This window comes from Pseudopipra pipra, chromosome 27, assembly GCF_036250125.1.
Source record: "Pseudopipra pipra isolate bDixPip1 chromosome 27, bDixPip1.hap1, whole genome shotgun sequence".
Classification (NCBI taxonomy): Eukaryota; Metazoa; Chordata; class Aves; order Passeriformes; family Pipridae; genus Pseudopipra; species Pseudopipra pipra.
This window is the reverse complement of record NC_087575.1, coordinates 1930815-1947843: the sequence shown is the minus strand read 5'-3', so window position 1 is coordinate 1947843 and position 17029 is coordinate 1930815. Positions and strand designations below refer to the sequence as shown.

Sequence of the window (17029 nt, the reverse complement as noted above, 5' to 3'; positions counted from 1 at the left end):
TGCCAGGGTCCCGTTGATTCCCCAGGAGCTCTCACATGGGGTGGGTGGCTCCTGCAAAATGAGTTTCCTGTGCTCCGAGGGTCTGTGTAGCCCAAGTAGTTGTTAACTCTTCATTTAAACCCAGTGATGCTTTCTCTGACAAAGCTCTGTCAAATGACTGACTCTTCCTATTCGAGTTGTCTGTGTTCCTGTGCTGTGGCAGACACCTCCTAATGTCTTCTCCAGAAGATCTGGTAGTGCTTTGACCTCAACCAGCTCCCAGAGGAAAGGGAGTGCTGGGCTGGGAACCAGTCGGGTCTCTACTCCTTCACTGAATTTAGTAAATCAGAGTAATTCCGCAGCTGTTTCATGTTTTTTCCGTAGGAGGCAAGGAGATCTGCTGCTTTTGGGACCGGGGAGCTGAGTTCACAGTCGTTTGGCAGGGCCGGTGTTGGAAGCCTGTCCTTAGTGTGACCCAGACTCTGGGCACATCAGGATGCTGCCCCTCAAAATGGGCGTCTTGGATGTGTGAAACCGTGTTGGTGACCATGTTGTGGTTCTGCAAGGGTAGAATTAGTCAAGGTTGTTTTGCCTGTTCACTTGCTGCCTGACAAGATGTTGTTTAAATTGCCACTTAGATTTTTCTTCCCTTTGGAGTTTGCCATTCTCAGTTGCTGTCACCCCAAGTACATGAAAGTCCAGATCTCCAGGGGCTGAGGTGACCACTGAGACCAGTGAAGCACAACCTGATGGAGCTGAGGACTGACACAAAACCAGTGTAATCTCCATTAAAACAGCATTGTTTGCAAAATCAGTCTCTTGTGAGTTCAGGCTTGATGCCCAGACTTGCTTTCTGCCTCCCTGGTTAAGGCTGGGTGCACTCCATGGTGGCGTGTGCCACCTGGGCAGAGGGTTCCTGCCAACCCTCATGGGGCAGGAAGGCCAGGGAGGAATAGGGTAGGGAGAATAAAAGCAATTCTCCTGTGTATTTAAAGTAGGAGTAATGTAGGTCACCTTAATCTGTTCTCCCTCCTCCCCTTCCCGTGGGATGGGAGAACATCCCGGCCATGTGCTGCAGGGGATGGTGAGGTGGGACCACCCTCGCCTTGCTGCTGTCTACTTGTGGAGCATCCTGTGACCTAGGCAGGCTTCTCTTTTATTGCCTGCCAAAAAAATCAAATAAAGCTCTCCAACAGTAGGGCAGAGCAGTGTTGTTTTTGTGCATGACATGTATGGCTTCAAGGTGTTCCCAGTTATTTTTTAGGGTGGAATTCCTGATTCGTGGGTGGAACTGTGATTCTGTTTAAAGGACAAATTAACAGCATCCTCCTGAGCTTGTAGGTATTTACCTGGTTTTTCCTCAGCTGCAGTCACTGCACTGCTTCAGACACTGTTGTGGTGCTGGTCCTGTCAGCTCTCTGGTGATTCAGTCGGCTCAGACGGGCTCCATGTGGATTTTCATCTCATTCAGGGCTGTCTGAGCTCAGGTAATTAAGGCCACTTGACACCAGTTTGAGCAACTTGAGTGGGAGCAATTTGGGTTGGTGCGTGAATACAGCCCACAAAGGGTTCAGAGCACTTGAGGAGTATTTTTATGTAATTGGCAAGTTTTGAGAGATTTTATGAAATCCTTCCAGAGCTCAAGACTCATCTCCAAAGTCCTGCAGTGCTCCCAGCAGACGGCAGTGCCTGAAACCAGGGAGTCATAGAATCATAGAATGTCCTGGGTTGGAAGGGACCCACAAGGATCCTCAAATCCAACTCCTGGCCTGCACAAGACAACCCCAGGAATCCCACCCTGTGCCTGAGAGCGTTGTCCAGATACTTCTTGTGCTCTGGCAGAGTTCAGGTGATCTCAGCCACGTGCACATCAGTGATGGAAGCACCAGCAGCAGTGTGTCCTGCTCACATGCTCTGTCAACAGATCTTGGGGGGTCACTGAGATGGGACATGGCTGGTCCCTGCTCTTGGAGCCCACTCAGTTCATTACTGAAGTGGATCCCACAGAGGGGGCAGCCCACCTCTGGTGTCCATTGATTTTACTTGAGGTTCTGAAGAACTGAGGGGCTGAAGAAAAACCTTCAGGCTTGGCATAAGGCCTAGAAACACAAGTGTGCATTGTACAAAGTAAAATGAAGGTGATGATCTGGAGCCTCCCACGGCCACCGGTCGGGTCTTCCCACTGGATGCCCCACTCTCTTCTGAGTGTAGGGTTGGGAGCTGGGGCTCACACTGGCTTTGTGACACTGGTGGTATTTACCACATGGGTCAATGGGCAGAGAGGGAAGAGCCCTAGGCAAGGCAGAAGGGATGGAGTTTGTTAATTGCTCTAAAACATCAGGGAAAATGTGCCCACGTCTTCGTGCTGCCATGTCGTGTTTGGTGCATTCCGTGACCTGGGCAGAGGCACAGGGAAATATTGCCAAAGCCTCTGGGGTGGGCAGGATGCAGCAGCTGATGACAAAGATGCTGCGGTAGTTTTCTTTCTGTAGTTTCTCTGCACATCTGATGGACCAGATTTTGTGGATTTTTCAGGGCAAAATTGTCCATTGCTGCATTTTTCGAAGAGAGGCAGCTGGCTAAAATCCTCCTCTGGCTGAGTGCTCCTTCCCTGAATGTGCTGATAGCACTTCAGCAGGCACAGTCACTCCACTTGGATGCTGATGTGCAACTTTGTTCTCTCTCTGCTTTCCTGATTCCACAGCTTGTGTTAGTGTAGCTGGTTCAGCATCCCTGTACCAGGAGGAAGGGGTGGTGTGCTCGGTCCCACGTGCAGCGGGGAGGGCAGATGTAATACCTGAAACCGCTTGTCTTCTCTCTAAATGTCACTTTTAGCTGAGTATCATCTGCAAAATGACAGTTTTCCTCCTCTCTGTACGTGTTGGGTGCTGCTCTCTCCATCTGGCTGCTGCATGTTGACGGGGGCAGTGTACAAAACAGCAGAGAATTTGCTGGCAGAAATGCAAACTATAGAGATGTAAAATAGTCCCTGACTTCAAAGCTGGAACAGAGGGAGCAGAAAATGAAGCTGAAGTCTCGAAGCTGTGCTTGTCACTGTTAATGACATGCTCAGTTACAGGCACTTGCTGAGGTGGAATCCAGAAATAAGGCCCAGTTTTTCAGTTTGGCCTAACAGGTGGGGATTATTTGGGGTTTAAATAGCACATCATAAGGTGATTTTTGTGTTGGTAAGGACTTTTGTTCAGTGATATAAGAGCTGAAATCTAGAAGGCTAATAATTGCCTTTGCTTAATTTAATGCTTTTTTTGCCTTTAATTCATCCAGTCCAGCTCCTGGCCCTGCACAGACACCCCAACAATCCCACCCTGGCCCTCAGAGCGTTGTCCAAACCCTCCTGGAGCTCTGGCAGCCTTGGGGCTGTGCCCACTGCCCTGGGGAGCCTGGGCAGTGCCCCAGCACCCTGTGGGGGAAGAACCTTTCCCTGAGATCCATCCCAACCCCCCTGGCACAGCTCCAGCCCTTCCCTGGGTCCTGTCCCTGGTCCCAGAGCAGAGCTCAGTCCCTGCCCCTCCGCCTCCCCTCGGCAGGAGCTGCAGCCCCCGAGGAGTCTCCCCTCAGTCTCCTCTGCTCCAGCTGAACCAGCCAAGTGCCCTCAGCTGCTCCTCAGACCCTTCCCCTCCAGACCCTTCCCCAGCTCTGTGGACACCCTCCAACAGCTTTAGATCCTGCTTAAATTGTGTCCCCAAAACTGTCCCCAGGACTCGAGGTCAGGCTGCAGCCTCATACTGGTTGACAGGCATGCAGGGTTTTTTAATTCCAGGATACTTCTCAACCCGACATCTCTTCAGGCTTAAATTAATTTTGATGGAAGAGAAATGCTGACATAGTCTTTCTCCTCAGTAGTCTCAGAGGGTTGAATGTTTGTTTTCATTTTGATATTGGGCAGGAGTCACTGGTGGATTAACTATCTGGGACACTCTTTTGAGAAAGAGGCTTCTGGACTGATAATGCCAGAAAATGCTTATTAAAGAAAATGAGAAAAGTGGCAATTTGGGAGGAATTTGGTTTAATATGTGCAAGCTCTGGTTTTTTATGGATTGGAATGCACGAGGGATTGCGATTTAAGGTTTATAACAATTTCAGGGAAATGCTGTGGCTTCCCAAACTCCCAGGTTTTAAAACGCAAAGATTGGATTTATTTTTAATCTTTTCTAAACTGAAAACTGGGAGTGCAAGGAAGCTGGAAGGGCCCAGCATGAAAAGCAAACTGTAACCTAGAGGAACGAGGTGGGTTTTTACAGCAGCTGAAGAAGTGAAATTTAAATGCAAGTTTTGCTGTGAGGTGGGGTGAAAAACAACTTATTCTGTAAGGGTGAGGTGGGTGAAAAATGACTTAATTCAGGACCTGTGGGAGGGAAGGATAAGATGTGTCTGAATGGCAGCTGCTCATCTAAAGGGAAAAGGGATATACTGCAGGCAGAAGTGGTAAGTGCTGCTGGTATTTCATGTTCTCTGTTAGAGCTCCTGCTTTTGACTTGCCAAGATAGTGGTCTCCAAACCTTTGCCTTATGACTCCCCTTTAAGTTCTGGCAAAACCAATGCACCCATTTTGGTGAAGAGGAAGCCAAGAAGCCCCATCCAAAACTGCAAAGCTTGGTGAGGCCCATCCTTAAAAGGGGCTGCAGTACCTGCAGGGTAGTTCTGCTTCATCACACCTGCCTTCTCCTCTTCCCTTGGACAGCCCCTGCACCAGCTCTGAGCCTCCCAACTTCCTTCTGCTGTGCTTTGTGAAAACAACCCCCTGTTCAGGCCTCCCTGGGCTCCCTGCTGAGGCTGGGGCAGCCCCACTGCTCGGTGGGGACAGAGCTATAGGCTTGAGCCATCTGGTCTGGAAGGAGATTACTGGGTGGGGAGCCAGGAAATGTTGAGTTTAAGCCATGGGACTGCCCATGTCAGCCCGGGGGATCCTTTACTCCCTGTTGAGAGCAGTTAATGTCGGTTTTGGGCAGCGTCACCACTCCCTTCTGTCTCTTTCTCCCACCCCACAACCCCCCCACCACCATAAATCAGAAAGCTGGCAGTTGGAAGGAGAACCCCAGCCCGAGTCTGGGTGTTCTCCTGGAGACGCTTTTCCCAGTGAACATTTGATGTGTCTGTGCCTGGCTGTGGCTTCTGTTTCTCTCCCAACACAGGAGCAGATTGTGTAGTTCCCCCCCTCCTTTGCAGGTCAGTGGCAGCGTGTTTGACTGATCCAGCCTTGTAGTGTTCTGGTTCAGGGGAACAAATTCATTTCTTGTTTTATTGAAGTCTTAGCAAACAGTATTAAAGAACCCATGAGATTCTGGGTTCAGAAATGCTGAACTGAAGTTCACTCCGTGCTGCTGGCTTGAATTATGTGTCCAGCAGGGCCAGGGCAGTGACTGTACCCCTGTGCTGGGCACTGCTGAGGCTCCATCTCAAATCCTAGGGTCAGTTCCGGGCCCCTCACGACAAGAAACATTTAGGGTTTAGAGCATGTCCAGAGAAGGGAACAGAGCTGGGGAAGGGGCTGGAGCAGCAGGAGCAGCTGAGGGAGCTGGGGGGGCTCAGCCTGGAGCAAAGGAGGCTCAGGGGGGACCTTCTGGCTCTGCAACTGCCTGACAGAAGGGGGAAGCCAGGTGGGGGTCGGGCTCTGCTCCCGGGGAACAAGGGGCAGGACAAGGGGAAACGGCCTCAAGTTGTGCCAAGGGATGTTCAGGTTGTATATTGGGGAAAATTTCTTCATGGAAAGAATGGTCAGGCATTGGCACAGGCTGCCCATGGCAGTGGTGGAGTCACCACTCCTGCAAGTGTTCAAAAAACAAGCAGATGTGGCACTTTGCTGTATGGTTTAGCGGACATGGGGGGCTTTGGTAAAGGTTGAACTTAGTGATCTTGGCAGTCTTTTCCAACCTTAACGATTCCATGATTCCTAAGGGCATCCCCAGTTGGGCAGATGCTGAGTAAAGCCCTGAGAAGGACTCAAGTTGTTCATGATTCAGGCCTCTGTTTTAGGACCCGGGAGACCAGTTGTTCCCAGTTGCATCTGGAGCTTATGGAGTGATGTCAATGCACGTGTGGCTGCTCTGTGGGCAGCCAGACTGGGCTCCTCCTGAGATGGTCACTTGTGTTTGCAGTTGTAGTTCCCTGTGTTTAGGGAATGCCTTTCCTCCTCTGCTCTCTCGCTGGAGCAGGGCTGCTCCGAGACCCACAGCCCCAGAGCTGGGGGCTCTGCAAAGCTGGGAAGAGGGCTGGTCCAGCTGGCTGAGGTTCAGCTCCCTGGTAATTTGTTGTCTTTCACCTGATGAGAGTCTGCTGTCAGACACATCCCAGAAACCACAACATCACATCACAGAGGCCTTGACCACTCGTCTGTCCCAAGGGAATGCAGGACACCAAGAGTGAGCACAACACCGTGACCATGGGCTCTGCTCTGCTGGATCCCAGACTGGCACTGCTCCCAGAGGGGTTTGTGGCTGCACTGGGTACGAGTGTGTGCTGAGCCTCAGGGAAAACAGTGCCAGAAATCTGCAGGTCCTCAGCACCAGGGGGGCTAAGAGGGGCTGGGGAGAACCGGTTCCTTAAGAGCCTCAGTTCTGCCTGCTCAGCACCTTGGGAGCCTGAGTGCTCTTTTGGATTTTGCTCTTCGTTCTTTCACATCTTCCTTTGGGCACGTACCTGTGCAGAGTCTGGAGATCTGCTTCCCAAGTGAGTAAATAAATGGGCATTGCTGCACTTGATTAAGTAGAAGTAATAAATGCCTGGCTCAGCCTCCAAGTGCAAGTCCTCCAAGCTGGGCTGGAGAAGTGACTGTCCTGCCCCAGCTTTGAGCAGGCTGCAGGTCTGTGCCAGAACCAGCCTGTCCTTCAGCTCGTGGCTGCCTGCACTGGAGGAGGCTGTCCTTGATCCTTGGTGGAATGCAACTGAGACATCCTTGTAGCCCAGCATGGGCACCAGGTTACCTCTTCCTGCCCTCTCTGTGTGTCTCACCTGTTTGAATTTCCTACTGAGAGCTCTAGAAGTGTTTTTTAAAACTTTTAAATTATTTTTTTGGTACCTTATTTTCAACTGCTAGCTGAGTCACTAGCTGCCATGCTACAGCCAGGATCCCAGGGAGAGGAGAAACGTTGAGTTACGATTTTTGGCAGCACACTCCACCTTTTGAGTTTGTTCTACTGTGGCTTGTTTTGTTCCATCTGTTCAGGTGCCTTCGTTAGAGCAGAGCAGGAGCACCTGACCAAAAACACTTGAGTCACAGAGAGCAGAAGAGGCCTTAACAAGGCCAGTGAGAAAAGAACTCATTGGTGAAGCAATAATGTGAATTTCTTCTTAACCTCCACCCCCCACACCTTGTGTCAGTAGCTTTTGCCCTGGAGATCCTTCCTCAGTTTCACAGCACAGGGACAAGTCTGTCCAGAGCTGCTGTGGCTTTGGGGGACATTTGTTCTCAGAGCCCCAGTGGAGGAGAGGACTGGAGGCTCATGACCCCTCCTGGGTAACCAGCCTCACCAGTCTGGGGGAGAAGGGAGGTGTTGGCCTGTCCAGGGAGGGGTCAGGTCCTCAAATCTAAGAATGGTTTGGGTTGGAAGGGACCTTAAAGCTGCTTTCATCCCAGCCCCTACCATGGGCAGGGACACCTTCCACTAGACCAGGTGGCTCCAAGCCCCGTCCAACCTGGCCTTGGACACTTCCAGGGATGGGGGAGCCACAACTTCTCTGGGCAACCTGTGCCAGGGTCTCCCCACCCTCCCAGGGAAGAATTTCTTCCCAATCTCCCACCTAACCCTGCCCTGTGTCAGTGGGAAGCCATTCCTCCTTGTCCTGTCCCTCCATCCCTTGTCCCCAGTCCCTCTCCAGCTCTCCTGGAGCCCCTTTAGGCCCTGCAAGGGGCTCTCAGCTTCTCAGCTCTCCCTGGAGCCTTCTCTCCTCCAGGGGACCCCCCCAGCTCTCCCAGCCTGGCTCCAGAGCAGAGGGGCTCCAGCCCTTGGAGCATCTCTGTGGCCTCCTCTGGACTCTCTCCAGCAGCTCCAGGTCCTCCTGCTGTTGGTGCCCCAGACCTGGAGGCAGCTCTGCAGGGGGGTCTCACCTGAGCAGGGCAGAGGGGCAGAATCCACCCCCTCAACCTGCTGGTTGACGCAGCCCAGGATCCATCTGGGAAGAATTTGCAGTAACTGGGATGGATCAAGCAGAGTTTGCTTCTAAAGAGCTGCTCCCTTGTGTGCAGGGTCTGGGTGGGCTGTGCAGTGGTGGGGGGCAGGCAGAGGACACGCTGATGGGAAGCAACAGAGTTGGGATAGTGAGTTTTGAACGAGGCCAAGAAATCTCTGATCACTTGGTGCAGGTCGAGCTCAGATGAGCCAGTCCTGCAGCCTGGAGAGCTTGGTTTTCTCCATGTTACATCCCCAAAAACTCGGGTTTATTTAGAAGTAGATCATAGAATCATGGGACCATTAAGGTTGGAAAAGACCTCCAAGATCACCAAGTTTTGGTGATCAGACCAACATTTGGTCTCTCAAACAAAGATGTGTCACTGCTCTGCCATTCTAAGCACGTTTTCTTAATTTTCAGTGGTACCTGGTCAACTTGAAAACCCTGTCTGAGCTGTGTAGAGAACGTGCCCTTTGAGGGCTGTATCAAAACCTACACTCTAGAAACAGGCCCAGAAATTCAACCTGCTGCTTTTGCCTGGATGTCTGTTTTTGAAACAGGTAGAAGTTACAGATGTCCCCCTGTCCTCTCCCACCCAGACCTCGTCCTCAGCACTGGGGGGCAAATCTCTCCTGCAGTGTTGTCAGCAGCACCTGTGGCAACCGGGAGGTGTTTGGTGAAGGACTTGGCTGCTCACATCAGGCTGAGTGCAAGGACTTTATCTCCAGTGACGCGTGTTGTGCATAACCCTGCACTGAAATCCCCTTTCAAGTCTCCAGTGCTTGAGCACCCTCAGAAAATCTCTGTCAGGTGACATTAGCCAGAGTGGAATTAAGTTTTAGAGGATTTAGCCGAGCAGCTTTGGCTACGGGGTAAATCAGGAAATACCCCACTCGTTAAAAATCCAGGTGCATCTTCAGGATGGCGTGTGAGGGGTGGCCTGCAGGCAGAGCAGCTGTTTTCCCTTTGGAGATTGCTGTTGGTTGGGATGCTGGGATCCCACGGGTTTAAAGATGTGTTGACTGTGGTGACTTCTCTGTGTCCTAGTGTTGTGGTAGGTGGTTTCTGGGAAACTTCAGATAGCTTTCCTTACCTGCTGTGACTGTAGTAACGAGTTCAACATGTGTTTTAGAAGGTCAGAAAACAGAAAATTTGTGGAGGTGGATATCTTTCTTGAGTTGTGTTCTTCTATTCTCAGACTAAAATAGATTAGGATTATTCCTGCTGGTGAATGAGCAAGGGGTCAGCTCTCTTTGAGGTAGGATCTGTAGGAAAACACTTTTAAATGGTGGAAGTGATGAGTAATCTGGCCCATCCCTCCTGGATCAGAGGTGCAGAAACCTCTGTGAGAGATAAAATTGTGGGGATGGTTTGTCACTCTCATACAGCCTGCAATCCAACGTTCTTTGAAGCTGCTGTGCTGCTCCTGCAAGCAGCTGCAATGATTCTGCCTTGCCAGTGCTCTCCTCAGACAGGCTGAGATCCTTTCTGGGATACCCAGAGAAAGAATATTGGAAAGGGAGCCAAGCTGATGTGCCAAGATATCCTCCTGCACTAGTTAAAGGGAGTTTGCCCTCTCAGTAACAATATCCTGTGCTCTTTATCAGTGTAAGTAATTTTGGGGTTGACTACAGTGAATATATCCTTTTTCCAGCCAGCAGTTCCCTGTCCTGTGCCTGGCTCCTGCCTTCCAGGTGGCCTCACAGAGCCAGCAACTTCTAAGGGAGCTTGCCAAGGTCGGCTGGTGAAGAGCCTCCAGCAGCTCTAATTCCTGCCTGGTTGGGAGATGCTGAGGGCTGACCTTAAGCCCCAAGCATCCAAAGTCCTGAGCTGTGCCACACTGCAAACCCTGGGTATTGGGGGCAGAAGAACTGTTCTGATTCTGGCAGGCAGAGTGTAACCTCGGATTAGTCAGGTCGAGCTTCTCCCTCTTTATTAGTGGCACTGGGAGAGCAGCATAATGGAGGATGGAGGTGGGCATCCTTCCCTGCACAGAGGTAGGACACGTTAACAGGTCCCGGATCCTGCTTCTCAGCAGGAGCCTCCAGGCAGGGAGATAGGGATGCTTGGAAAACGAAGGAGGGAAATTAGTTCCTTCGCTGTCTTGTGCTTCTGTGACCTGGGGTTGGGAAACAACTCTCTGGGACGTTGTGGCAGCTGGAAACTCCATCTGGACATGCAGAAAGAGTCCCAGGGGCTGCCTGGGGCTTATGTGCTATGTTCAGGTCCCCAGTGTTTTTGCAACATGACTAGAAAGGCAACAGGAGGTTCTGTGTCCTCTTGCTGCCGAACCTCAGCTCTGGGCAGCCAGGAGATGCTCCAGTGAGTGGAGTCAGTGGGTTGGAACCTTCTAGTAGGGAATGTGAAGCTTATCCTACCCCTGAGCCAAGGTAAGGAGCAGCTGGATGTTGCTCAGGCTGTTCTGGATGATTGTGAGGAATGTAGCTTCAAAGTCCTTCAGCCTTTTGCAGCCTCGCTCTAAATTGGCGTCGTGGTTTTAGTGGCACCTCTGTGTCGTCACAGGGGCATAGCTGGCTCTGTCCTGCAGAGGTGACGCTTCCTGCTGCCATATTTGCTGTCTCTAATCCCGACCAGGCTTTGTTGTGAATGCTGGTAGGCAGATTTGGACTTGCAGGTTGTAATAAGGAGAGAAGCCAGAGGCTGGGAAGAGGCACTGCCGGGTGCGTGACCTTGGGAGCCTCTCGCCTTCCTGCCCCCGCTGCCCACAGGGGACGTGCCGGGGAGCGTGTGTCGTTCCACTCCCCAATCCTCCTGTGACCGGAGTGTGGAAGGGAGCAGGAACACTGTGTTCAGATAAGGCTGCACCTTTCCCATGGAACAGATGTTTGCCCGAACATCCCACTGGATTGCATAATTACGGAGCCGAGCGGCTGCAGCCTGTTCCGCTGCCGGGTGGCAGCTATTGTGTGCTGCTCCTGATGGGATTTTTGTTGGGCTTTCTGTCACTGTGTCACACGCTTTGGGCTCAGCACTCCGAAATTGTCCCTTCTTCCTACAGGCAGCTGATGTGAAACAAGAAAACAAATCAGTTCTTTTTAAATTTCATTTCCCTGCTCTTGTCCTGCTCGTTCCTCGCCGTAATTGGACTCGGGCGCAGTAAGCGCTTTTCCCGGGAGTTGTCAAGGAAACGCTCCAGCATGGTGATGGCCTGGCTCAGCTCCCCGAGGAGAGCTGGACCCGGGATGCTGCACCCCAGATGCAGCGACATGGGCAGCTGAGGGTGAGGAAGGGATGTGTTAACCCCCCATCAGCATCTTCATCTTCTGCCCTGAGCTGGGATAAATGGATTTATTTCTGAGGCAGAAAGAGTTTCTGCGTAAACCCAAAAATAAACAAGGCTGGTAGGTGCCTTTACTGCAGCATCATCCCTTTGTGGCAGTCCCTGGCAGTGCTGATGCTCCATAAGCTGGAAGTTTGCTTTGGTTGGCGAGTTGGGCTGTAGAATACAGGATCAGTGGCTGATCTCTGGGGAGTCCTGCCAGGGGAGTCTTGGGGTCAGAAACCTGAGGGGGTGGCTGGGGCAGGACTGGGGAGTCAGAAACCTGAGGGGGTGGCTGGGGCAGGACTGGGGAGTCAGAAACCTGAGGAGGTGGCTGGGGCAGGACTGGGGAGTCAGAAACCTGAGGAGGTGGCTGGGGCGGGACTGGGGCTCCCACCTGCCTGCCTGTCTCCAGTTAATGGAAGAGCTTGTCCTTGCCCAGGGTGGAAAGGAGGGATCAGTGGTGGCACTGCTGTCAGCAGGTACCACAGCAGTGCCCCAGAGCCCTGGCCTGCCCAGCTGGCACGTTAAACTCCTTCCCTTAATTTGTATAAGCCATTTGTACGAGCCATTTATTTGAACAAGCCTTGCCATCCCTGTCACCAAAGTTTCTGCTCAGATAAACAAAGACAAAGGCCATGGGAAGAGTGCAGCACATGGAGCTGGGGCAGCAGATCCTGGTGTGCCAATGTCATCTTCCCTCCCCAGAGCGAAGGTGGCTCCTGCGTGCTTGGAACAAGGCACGGAGCCAGTGTGGGCGAGCAGGGGACAGGGAGGAGAGCAGGGCAGCCAAGGTGGGATTAAATGGGATTACTCACCTCTGGCTGCTCCTGGTAGCCCAGTTTGGATGCTTCCCAGTGCTGCCAGCATTTCTGTCTGCAAATAGCTGCTGGACTTTTGATGGTGGCTAAAGTGTCCTGAGGAATGTGGAGCTACCTGTGCTGCAGATGCATCAGAGCTGGGTCTCTCCTCCCTTGCCCACAGAGATGGAAGCAGCCTTGCCTGAGCACAGGGGTGGACAGGATGAACCAGGCTGGAGAGAGACTGGGCTGGGTTCAATCAGCACCAGTTTGATGGGGATGATCCCAAAAATCAGTCAGCCAGTGCTCCAGGGAAAAATGGATACATTTAGGTGGCAAAGCTATATGTAGGTTCTGTATAACAAAAAGAATTTATCTCAGATTGCTTTATTTCTGTATTATTTCTCCAAGCTCTCTGCATGGCAGGAGCAGCAATCCGTGCCCAGGGTGCAGAGCAGCTGCAGCTCTTTCTGCCAAGGGATGCCACATTTAAGGGGGCAAAACCCCTGAATTTTTATTTAGTGTTGTGCCTTCCTTGACGTTTCTCATCTGAATCAAATTGCGTTGGTTTATGGGAAGAAGATGTGTTAAATGATCAGCAGGAGGTGATCCTGTCTGCCTGGGAAGGGCAGGTTGTTCTCAGCTGCCTTCTCCAGGGGGTTACTGAGAGTCCAGCTCCTGCTTCCTGTGGTGTCTCCTCCCCTTCCAGGACTGCCCTGTGCTGCCGGCTCTGTGTGCTGGGAGCTGGAGCCACACGTGTTGGGTATGAGAAGAAATTCAGAGCTGCTTTTGCCTCTCCCTTTGGACACAGCCTGAGGCTCGTGCCAGCCCCTCAGGGAGCTGGACTGGCTGCTGTGCTGGCTCCAGGGCTGCTTCCCAACTCTAGTGTTTCTGGCTCACAAGGGAGCTGGAGAGGGACTTTGGGCAAGGGTATGTAAGTGATAGGACAAGGGGGAATGGCTTCCCACTGCCAGAAGGCAGGGTTAGATGGGAGATTGGGAAGGAATTGTTCCCTGGGAGAGTGGTGAGGCCCTGGCACAGGTTGCCCAGAGCAGCTGTGGCTGCCCCATCCCTGGGAGTGTCCAAGGCTGGGTTGGAAAGGGCTTGAAGCAACCTGGTCTAGTGTAAGGTGTCCCTGCCCATGGCAGGGACAAGATGAGCTTTAACCCAACCCATTCTATGATTTACTGAACTGCCTTCCCCCACTCCCCCTTGCTTTTAATTTGTCCCTATTAGCAATCCCTTACAGGCAGTATCAGCTGCCTCTTTTGATGGATGCATTTCATTTCCAGCCTTTCTCTCTATATTTCAACTGCAGCTCACGTGTGGAGCCTTTAACTTCCACAGCTCCTGTCTTGGCAGTCTTGGGTTTGATTTTGCCCGTAAGGCATTACCTGGGCAGGTCTGTGTTTGAGGGGTCTGATGGAACAGTGAATTCCAGTGTCCTGGTCACAGCCTCCACCTCTCCTTGTCGTCCAGGTGTGTTGCTCAGGTGTGTCACATTGTCTTGTTCTCAATGGAAAAAGTCTAAAGTGAGATACAGATCTCCTTCAGGGAGTGTGTGATGTGTCAGGATTTCATGGAATCCCAGAATGTTTTGGGTTGGAAGGGTCCTTAAAGCTCATCCAGTTCCATCCCCTGCCGTGGGCAGGGACACCTTCCACTAGATCAGGCTGGGAACAAGTGGCAGACTGCAGGTCTCTGTGTGCTGGATTTCTGGGGGACTCCTGCTGGTGCAGCCTCCTGCTGAGGAGCTTATGTGGCATTTATATTCTCACATATTTTTAGTTGCAGTCACGTTGTATATCCTCATAAACACTTTAATAACGTGAAGCTTTATTAAAGATGCTGCAGCAGTTTTGATCTTAGAAAGGAGTCCAGATAAACCTACTGGTTATTCAGATTTGTTTTGACTTCTCTAGGCCATCATAAAGTATCAAACAGTTACCATTTATAAATGTGTGTGTGTATACACCTGTCTTATAAAGAAAACTGCTTTATTAGATCTTATGGGCACTGCCCAGGCTCCCCGGGGCAGTGGGCACGGCCCCAAGGCTACCAGAGCTCCAGGAGCGTTTGGACAACGCTCTGAGGGACAGGGGGGGATTGTTGGGGTGTCTGTGCAGGGCCAGGAGTTGGACACCATGATCCTTGTGGGTCCTTTCTAACTCAGGATATTCCAGGATTCTGTGAACTTAAACGAGGCTTATCCTGGATTTTTGTAAACTGTCTTAAGAAATTCCTTTCCAGTAGACAGAAACCTCTTATGACTCTTTTGATAACGAAGGGCTTTGGCAAGTCAACCTGCCTTAGCTGGTTTTGAAGGAAGTGGAAGGGACACCTTCCACTAGCCCAGGTTGCTCCAAGCCCTGTCCAACCTGGCCTTGGACACTTCCAGGGATGGGGCAGCCACAGCTGCTCTGAGAAACCTTTGCCAGGGCCTCACTACCCTCATCCTGTGGGGGTTTTGCTCCTCTGACTGGTAGAGCTGAAACTCGAGAGCCCTTTCCTGTGTCAGACAAGGTGCAGAGGTTTTCCTGCCTGTCCTGCAGGGTGTCAGTGCCGTGGTGGGGATGGCCTGTGAACAGAGAAATATGGAAAAAAACCAGAAGTTAAACCCGAGATGGGAATTGCTGAATCCCAAACTGAAGCATTCCTTTCAGAGGCTCTCTAGGAGCTCGAGGGTTGGGACGGGGTCACTCGAAGCCGTGCACAGATGAGAACAGAACTGAAGGCAGCAGGTCAAGCGTGCTCGAAGCGCTCGGCAGAGCCCAGGCACGGGCTGCAGGCAGGGCAGAAAGTTGGGGTTTCATCCCGGGGTTTCCCCTCCGGAGCTGCTCGTCCATCACATCTCTGAGCACACCCCGGCTAAGCCGCCCCAAATCGGATAAGAATCATTTCAATTATCTCGTTAAGTGTCAAAACTTCCCGCAGCAGCTCCCGCAAACCCCGGCGCTGTCTCGTGGCTCTGTAACCCCCGGAGCTGGAGTTAAATCAGGTTCTGCCAGGCCATCTGTCAGCTTGTTTGAGCCGAGCACGGCCGCGTGCCACGCGCGGAGGAGCCAGTGGAAGATTTTTACATTTTCTGCCTAGATAAGTTGATTTTATAGAGCTGATTTTTTTTTATTTTTGGTGTGGGCTGGGGGAGGTTTTGCTGGGGGTGCTCTTGCCCACCTCAGGCATCGTTTCTCCTGGAGATCTGTGGTTCTTCACCTCCGGTACCTTTCCTTCATGCGGACGGTTGGTGTTGATTCCACATTTGGTACGTGTACAGCAGCAGACACTTAAAAGCTGGGAATGAAAGCAGCTTGTGGTAATTATCACAAAATTAAAGATAATCTCCTGCTCTGGAATTGTGACAAAGTGCAGAAACGAGATTAGTGCGGTGGGAGAGCAGTGGCAGCCGTGGCAGGAGAGCACATTCTCCTGGCCTGGGGCTCTTGGCCACAGTGTGTTCCCAGTGATTTCCAGTGTTCAATCTGGAGCAGCATTTCCCCTTTTGGATTCCCCAGTGGTCTGGAGCTGCTGCTCCAGCTCGTGTCCTGAAAGTTCATTAGCTAAATGCTCACTTAGTGCTTTATTTCCTGCTCTCCAGGCCACTGCGGGGCGTTTTGTTCAAAAATCACAGAATTGTGTTGGCTTAGGCCAAAGAACTAATTTTTCATCCCAGTTGGAGCTCACAGTGGTCCTGAGCCATGTGCTGGCACCGTCCTGGAGAGCTGGAGGAGTGACAGGGTCACATCACTCGTGGTGTGTCACCCACCCGTGTCAGTGACACCCCGTTGGCTGAGGGGACCTGGCCCAGGTGGGTGACAGGGGGGAGCTGCTCTGTCCCCTCAGGATCCCACTCCACTCACTGCCCTCCTCCTGCCTGAGCTGGGACTGTGCAGCACAGGGAGTGGGATTGCAGAGCTTCGCTGCAGTCCTGCCATTCTGTTCCTGATGCAGAACTTGGGCACTGGGAGCACAGTTTAAAACAGAACAATGTCACTGGGTTTGTTGTTTATTCGCTTCCCAGCGTCTGAAATATTTCCCAAAATGTAACTGAGTCACACCCTTCCCTGGTGGTGTTGTCATCTGCAGAACATCGTGCTCCCATTATCATCCAATCCCAGAATGGTTTGGGTTGGAAGGGACCTTAAAGCCCATCCAGTCCCAGTCTCTGCCGTGGGCAGGGACACCTTCCACTAGCCCAGGTTGCTCCAAGCCCCGTCCAACCTGGCCTTGGACACTTCCAGGGATGGGGCAGCCACAGCTGCTCTGGGCAACCTGTGCCAGGGTCTCCCCACCCTCCCAGGGAAGAATTTCTTCCCAGTGTCCCATCTAACACTGCCCTTTGGCAGTGGGAAGCCATTCCCCCTTGTCCTTCACTGCAGGCCCTCTCCAGCTCTCTTGGAGCCCCTTCAGGTACTGAAGTTATGCCCAACTTCTTGCTCAGGCTCCTTCTGAAACAAGCCCTGAAGCAGCATCGCTGCTTGTCTTTGCTGGGGCTGAGCAGGTACCCCAGGTAAACCATTGTCAAAATGGGGAGGGGATGCTGAAGCAGCAGAAATTTGTCTGGATCCTCTGGGGCTTTTCCTACTCTCCAGCCAGGAGGGCAGGAGGACATCCACTCCCCCTGGAGAAGGACCTCCCCCCAGTTTGAGTGTAGATACCCCTCTTGAGTAGAAGACTCAAAGCTCCACTCAGTGGTCTCTTGTGAAATTAAGCCACTTCTTAAGAAAGGGAGATGTCCTCGTGTCAGAGGGTTTGGGCCTGTGTTTCCAGCTCTGATTATATATCTGAGAGCTTGAGGCAAAACCCTAATTTTCACCGTTGGCTGTAATGCAGCAGCGGTGGCTTC

General features: G+C 52.0%; 1 protein-coding gene across 18 annotated transcripts in view; it reads left to right on the top strand.

The window, feature by feature from the left end:
• The window catches only part of PIP5K1C (phosphatidylinositol-4-phosphate 5-kinase type 1 gamma), a 49257-nt gene that overhangs the window by 7878 nt on the left and 24350 nt on the right, over positions 1 to 17029 (top strand). The window lies entirely within an intron of this gene.